The 6,000-nt window shown below is 46.7% G+C and overlaps 4 non-coding genes across 4 annotated transcripts; all 4 read left to right on the forward strand.

Moving 5' to 3' along the window:
- The first annotated feature begins 619 nt into the window (after nt 1–619).
- Nucleotides 620–783, forward strand: LOC135016106 (U1 spliceosomal RNA). Its single transcript, XR_010214249.1, has one exon. It is a non-coding gene; the product is annotated as a U1 spliceosomal RNA (small nuclear RNA).
- A 152-nt stretch (nt 784–935) lies between these two features.
- Nucleotides 936–1,098, forward strand: LOC135016113 (U1 spliceosomal RNA). Its single transcript, XR_010214255.1, has one exon. It is a non-coding gene; the product is annotated as a U1 spliceosomal RNA (small nuclear RNA).
- Nucleotides 1,099–1,772: 674 nt separating this feature from the next.
- On the forward strand, nt 1,773–1,936 carry LOC135016105 (U1 spliceosomal RNA). The gene has a single exon (XR_010214248.1). It is a non-coding gene; the product is annotated as a U1 spliceosomal RNA (small nuclear RNA).
- A 152-nt stretch (nt 1,937–2,088) lies between these two features.
- Nucleotides 2,089–2,251, forward strand: LOC135016119 (U1 spliceosomal RNA). The gene has a single exon (XR_010214261.1). It is a non-coding gene; the product is annotated as a U1 spliceosomal RNA (small nuclear RNA).
- The last annotated feature ends 3,749 nt before the right edge of the window (nt 2,252–6,000 follow it).

Here is a 6,000-nt window from a genome sequence, read left to right on the forward strand (position 1 = left end):
TTCTTCAGCAGCTCCCTTCTATGCCCTTGCGCACTATCCTGACTTCTCCTCCTTTCTGCTTACTTTGTGCCTTCCAACGCACAATGCGAACTACAGGTAGTGCTGCAGGGCCCACAACCTTTTACTTGCCTTACAGAGCAGCTCTGGAGCTGTTACAGTGCCCAGCTGCTGCAAGAAATCAGCTTGAATGCTTCAGGGGCTGGGGCATAGCCAACATGAGCCCCACACCGAAGGAGGGTGGAGGTGTTTAATGCAAACTAGGGGTCAGCCAAGTGCCGCAAAAGGCCACCATGCCCTGCACGCCCCTTTTCTCTTTTCATATGCAGACGAGGGTTGAAGCCAACTTTGACCCACTGCTTGGATGACATCACCATATGCAAATCTATCTGCTGCAGGCCTTCCCCCAGGAATGCTTGCACTAGTTGTTGCATTTGGTTTGTTGTTTGGGGGTGCTTCAGTATTAGGCAGCCTTCTGCCCTCCCATGTTCATCTGAAAATATGTGTTCTCCCTGCAGTTGTTGTCCCCAGATGAGAGTTCCCTTGTGCTGCCTCAGTTGAATCTCCTTTACTTGACAGAGATGTGCCTGAGCAGCGGCCCTCCCCAGCCCTATCCCAAATCATACTTATTTTGCATAGGAGATACCATTGTTATGAAGATTGTTCTCCCAAGGTGCGGTTCATTCATTGCACTCTGGGTATGCTGACCCCTGTGATTTCCCCAAATGTGGGAAACTCGACTGCATTATTTGTGATAGTGGTGGACTGTGTTTGTGCTTTCCTCTGGTCAGCTCTGGTAAAAGTCAGATTTCTTTGTCTCAGATCTTCCTCTAGCCTTGTTCTTCTTTCGAGAGTTCCTTTGTGCTGCCTCAGTTGGATCTCCTTCACTTGACAGGGGGGTGCCCGAGCAGCGACCCTCCCCAGCTCTAGCCCAACTCCTACTTACCTGCCAGGTGAGATACTATGATCATGAAGGTGCTTCTCCCAGGGCAAGGCTCACCCATTGCACTCTGGGTGTGCTGCTCCTGCGATTTCCCCAAATGTGGGAAACTTGACTGCATAATTTGTGTTTCCCCTGGTCAGGTCTCGTATAATTCAGATCTCTTTGTCTCAGGTCTCTCTCCAGCCTAGTTTGCTGTCTGTTTCCACTTCTCTTTTCTTGAGCCCCTCCCTTCTATACCCTTGTGCACTATCCTAACTTCTCCTCCCGTCTGCTTACTTTGTGCCTTCCAATGCACAATGCAAACTACAGGTGGTGCTGCAGGGCCCACACCCTTTTACTTGCCTTACAGAGCAGCTCTGGAGCTGTTACAGTGCCCAGCTGCTGCAAGAAATCAGCTTGAATGCTTCATGGGATGGGGCATGGCCAACATGAGCCCCACACCAAAGGAGGGTGGGGGTGTTTAATGCGATCTAGGGGTCATCCAAGCAGCGCAAAAGGCCGCCATGCCCTGCACGCCCCTTTTCTCTTTTCATATGCAGATGAGGGTTGAAGCCAACTTTGACCCACTGCTTGGATAACATCACCATATGCAAATCCATCTGCTGCAGGCCTTCCCCCAGGAATGCTTGCACTAGTTGTTGCATTTGGTTTGTTGTTTGGGGGTGCTTCAGTATTAGGCAGCCTTCTGCCCTCCCATGTTCATCTGAAAATATGTGTTCTCCCTGCAGTTGTTGTCCCCAGATGAGAGTTCCCTTTTGCTGCCTCAGTTGAATTAACTTTACTTGACAGAGATGTGCCTGAGCAGCGGCCCTCCCCAGCCCTATCCCAAATCATACTTATTTTGCATAGGAGACACCATGGTCATGAAGATTGTTCACCCAGGGTGAGGTTCATTCATTGCATTCTGGGTATGCTGACCCCTGTGATTTCCCCAAATGTGGGAAACTCGCCTGCATTATTTGTGGTAGTGGGGGACTGTGTTTGTGTTTTCCGCTGGTCAGCTCTGGTAAAAGTCAGATTTCTTTGTCTCAGATCTTCCTCTAGCCTTGTTCTTCTTTCGAGAGTTCCATTGTGCTGCCTCAGTTGGATCTCCTTCACTTGACAGGGGGGTGCCCGAGCAGCGACCCTCCCCAGCTCTAGCCCAACTCCTACTTACCTGCCAGGTGAGATACTATGATCTTGAAGGTGCTTCTCCCAGGGCAAGGCTCACCCATTGCACTCTGGCTGTGCTGCCCCTGCGATTTCCCCAAATGTGGGAAACTTGACTGCATAATTTGTGTTTCCCCTGGTCGGCTCTCGTATAATTCAGATCTCTTTGTCTCAGGTCTCTCTCCAGCCTAGTTTGCTGTCTGTTTCCACTTCTCTTTTCTTGATCCGCTCCCTTCTATGCCCTTGCGCACTATCCTGACTTCTCCCGTCTGATTACTTTGTGCCTTCCAACGCACAATGCGAACTACAGGTAGTGCTGCAGGGCCCACACCCTTTTATTTGCCTTACAGAGCAGCTCTGGAGCTGTTACAGTGCCCAGCTGCTGCAAGAAATCAGCTTGAATGCTTCAGGGGCTGGGGCATAGTCAACATGAGCCCCACACCGAAGGAGGGTGGAGGTGTTTAATGCGAACTAGGGGTCATCCAAGCGCCGCAAAAGGCCGCCATGCCCTGCATAACCCTTTTCTCTATTCATATGCAGATGAGGGTTCCAGCCAACTTTGGCCCACTGCTTGGATGACATCACCGTATGCAAATTCGTCTCCTGCAGACCTTCCCCCAGGAATGCTTGTACTAGTTATTGCATATGGTTTGATATTTGATGGTGCTTCAGTATTAGGCAGCCTTCCGCCCTCCCATGTTCATCTGAAAAGATGTGGTCTCCCTGCAGTTGTTGTCCCCAGACGAGAGTTCCCTTGTGCTTCCTCAGTTGAATCTCCTTAACTTGACGGGGGAGGGGCTGCCCGAGCAGCCACCCTCCCCAGCCCTATCCCAACTCATACTTATTTTGCATATGAGATCTCTATATCATGAAGATTGTTCTCACAGGGTGAGGTTCATCCATTATATTTTAAAATAGGAAGGTTCAAATTACATATTTGAATTGCATCTATGTGCTGGATTCAAATGTCCCCCCCCCCCTTCCTTTCTCAATTGTGCCCGTCAGCAGCTATTCTAAGGTTGCTGCCAATGGGTGTGACACATTAATTTCTTCTGTGGGGTACACTGGACTCCACAAGGATTCACATTGGGGTGTAGAGTAGGATCTTGATCTGAGGCACCAACCGGCTCAAAGCTTTTGACTGTTCCCAAGATGCTCAGTGCATTCTCCTCTATAACCCCGCTTCCATGAACAGGGAGCTCAGTTTGTAGTTGTTGCCTTCAGTAGCAGGCCACTTAACAGGGGCCTGCCTCAAGCAGCCTATTCTTAGCTATTAATTTTGACAAGAAAAGAAGAACTTTTTTTATGAGAATCTACAAGGGCTGCAGCAGGCTAGGTCTAATAGACATCTTTACTGCAGCTTCATCACTCCCAGCGGCACTGTATACTCCCGTGCCCTGGTTGCTGGGTCACTGCAGTGGAGGCTCCGGTTTCTTCCTAAGGTCAGTCACACACAATGTAACACCCCGGTATAACAAGTGTGTAAACTATGTGGAACAGGTCAGGGATACCTTGATGGACTATTCCTCCTTCAGCAGCAGCTCTTCTCTATTCCTGGCAGAGAGGCAAGGTTTCCCCAGACACAAAGAAAGGCAGGCAGGGCTTTGTATGAAAGAATAAATGGTTTACCACATAACTCAGAAAAGGAACTGATTACAGTAGGGAAGGGAAAGATTTGATTCAAGCAACTTAAACACAGACACCATATACACTTTAAGTCATTACACAAATGGTAATATAACTAAATCTGAGATTAATACTATGTTGCTTAGTAATAGAAATCAACTTATGCAGACAATATTTAAGTCCCAGATAACATTGGTGTCACTGCAGGGAGTCTCTATGTGCACGTTGGGGCCCGGTTATGTTGTTACATAGTTATATGCAGCTATTGTCTCCTTTAGCTGTGAACAAAATTTTGTAGCTCTGTGTAGTAAAGATGATTGTTTAAAACAAACTGGAGCTGCTTCCCATGTAAATCGCTGCATAGGTATAGTAAATATAGGATAATGTCCTTTGCAGTGGAGTAGGTTTCAGTATAAATATGGATTTATCTCACCCAGTCAATAGATGTTTCTGAGGCAGTTTCCCCTCAGATGTAGGCCAGTCAGCATTGGTATAAAGGCTTTATACTCTCCTGTCTCTGACACTTGCTGTGCACTCTCTTGGCTGAGAGTGTCATGGCGTTCTTACTTGTTAATTGCTGCACTTCCACTGCTGTATTTTGCACTACTGCTTACTCTCTCATGCAATTTTCAGCTTATTTGTCTCCCCTCTCTCAGCTGCTCATCTCTGCGTAATGGCGTCGCCAGCTCTTTCCTCACCATGGCTCCAACTGACTTCTCAAACTGCTGTTCAATTTTCTTTTAAATAAACTTTATTTAAAATGGCACAGGCAACTACACTGTTGTCAAAAATGTCCTTGTTGTTATGGGATATCACACGTGCCCCCCCCCCAAAACATGCGTGTCCTCACGCATTTTGGTTTTATCCCTATATAAACTTCTCACTATATCCAGTCACATTCATTAGTGAACACAGATTATGTCTGAAACATTAACATTTATCAACATTTTTAACATCAGTATCTGATAGGTATAATTCCTTTTGTGCTATAGTACATTAACACATGCTCCTGGAGCAATCGGTTGAAATCTGGACAGTATATGGTCTTGAAAAGTTTGTCTAGGAAACCTCAACCCCCCTGCCATGGATGAGTATTGAACTCTTTCTAAACTGTCTTTGGGACATGCTGTACAAAACTGCAGCTGACTATGGTGGTTTTCTGTTTTGCAAGCCCTAGTCTTCTTGCCTCCTTGTCGGTGACAAACCACCTTAGTCTGCTGTAAATACATTTTATGAGCCTCTTCCATTCCATCTTGGGATTCAGTATCACAGCTGGTTTGGGACAATGGATTCTGGAGAGAAAGAGGCAGCAAGGTTCTTCTTACAGAACAGGTTGGACAGTTTCGGCACCATCTCTTGATGTCTTCCCTCATTTCAACCCAAAAGAACTTTTTCCAGATGCTTGTTTCCATCCTTTTGCACCCAGGGTGACCTGACTTGTCGTGATATTCTTCAAGCACATAACAAGCACTTTGTCTTGGAATTACAAGTTGACTGATCCTATAATGAGTATTAGGATCCACACTACATCGAACCAACTGTCCTTTCTCTTCAAACAGCCTTTCTCGCTGTCTCAACAACTTCAGGAGTTCTGGCGAGGATTCTTGCCTTTGTCGCTTGGTCAGGTATTTCCCAATCTTCAGTAAGGCTTTGAGGTGTCTTATCATCTGACTTTTATCTTGCAGGTGGTCAAAACTGGTTCCTTGAATAGGTTGCTCACAGTTTCTAGAACTGGATGCTATATTATTCATGCCTAACATTGAAGCATTCTTTCGGATAATCTGGACACTGGAGATGGGCATTTCTATCATTATTTGGCTAGCCTTATTTTTTTCATGTTCCTCTCTTACAGATAATTCTGTTATCATTCTTCCCTTTTGTTTGGCTATCCCAGGTTGAAGGCCTTGTTTCTCCTGGAGCTTGTCAGTTTGAAACTCTCCTTGGAGTGCTGCTACGAGCTCCTCACAGCAGTTCCGCAACACATTCATGCCCACTATCACTGGAGGCAATCCATCATCTTGGGCAGTGGTGATGATGAAGCCTTGCTGTGGTAGCACTGTTCGTCCGATTTGAATTTCAGCTTCCGAGTATCCTTTGCAAGGGATGCAGTGCCCATTGCTTGCAATCGGGTTTATCAATGTGGAAGTTGACGGAAACATCTGTTCCTCAGTCCAATGCTGCTCAAACTGTGTTGCTTGTATTGTGGTCACTTGTGATCCAGTGTCTAAGAGAGCGGGCATTGAGACTCCATTGATGCAAACTTGAACCACCGGGCTTTGGCTAAC

This window comes from Pseudophryne corroboree, unplaced genomic scaffold (assembly GCF_028390025.1).
Source record: "Pseudophryne corroboree isolate aPseCor3 unplaced genomic scaffold, aPseCor3.hap2 scaffold_2980, whole genome shotgun sequence".
Lineage (NCBI taxonomy): Eukaryota > Metazoa > Chordata > Amphibia > Anura > Myobatrachidae > Pseudophryne > Pseudophryne corroboree.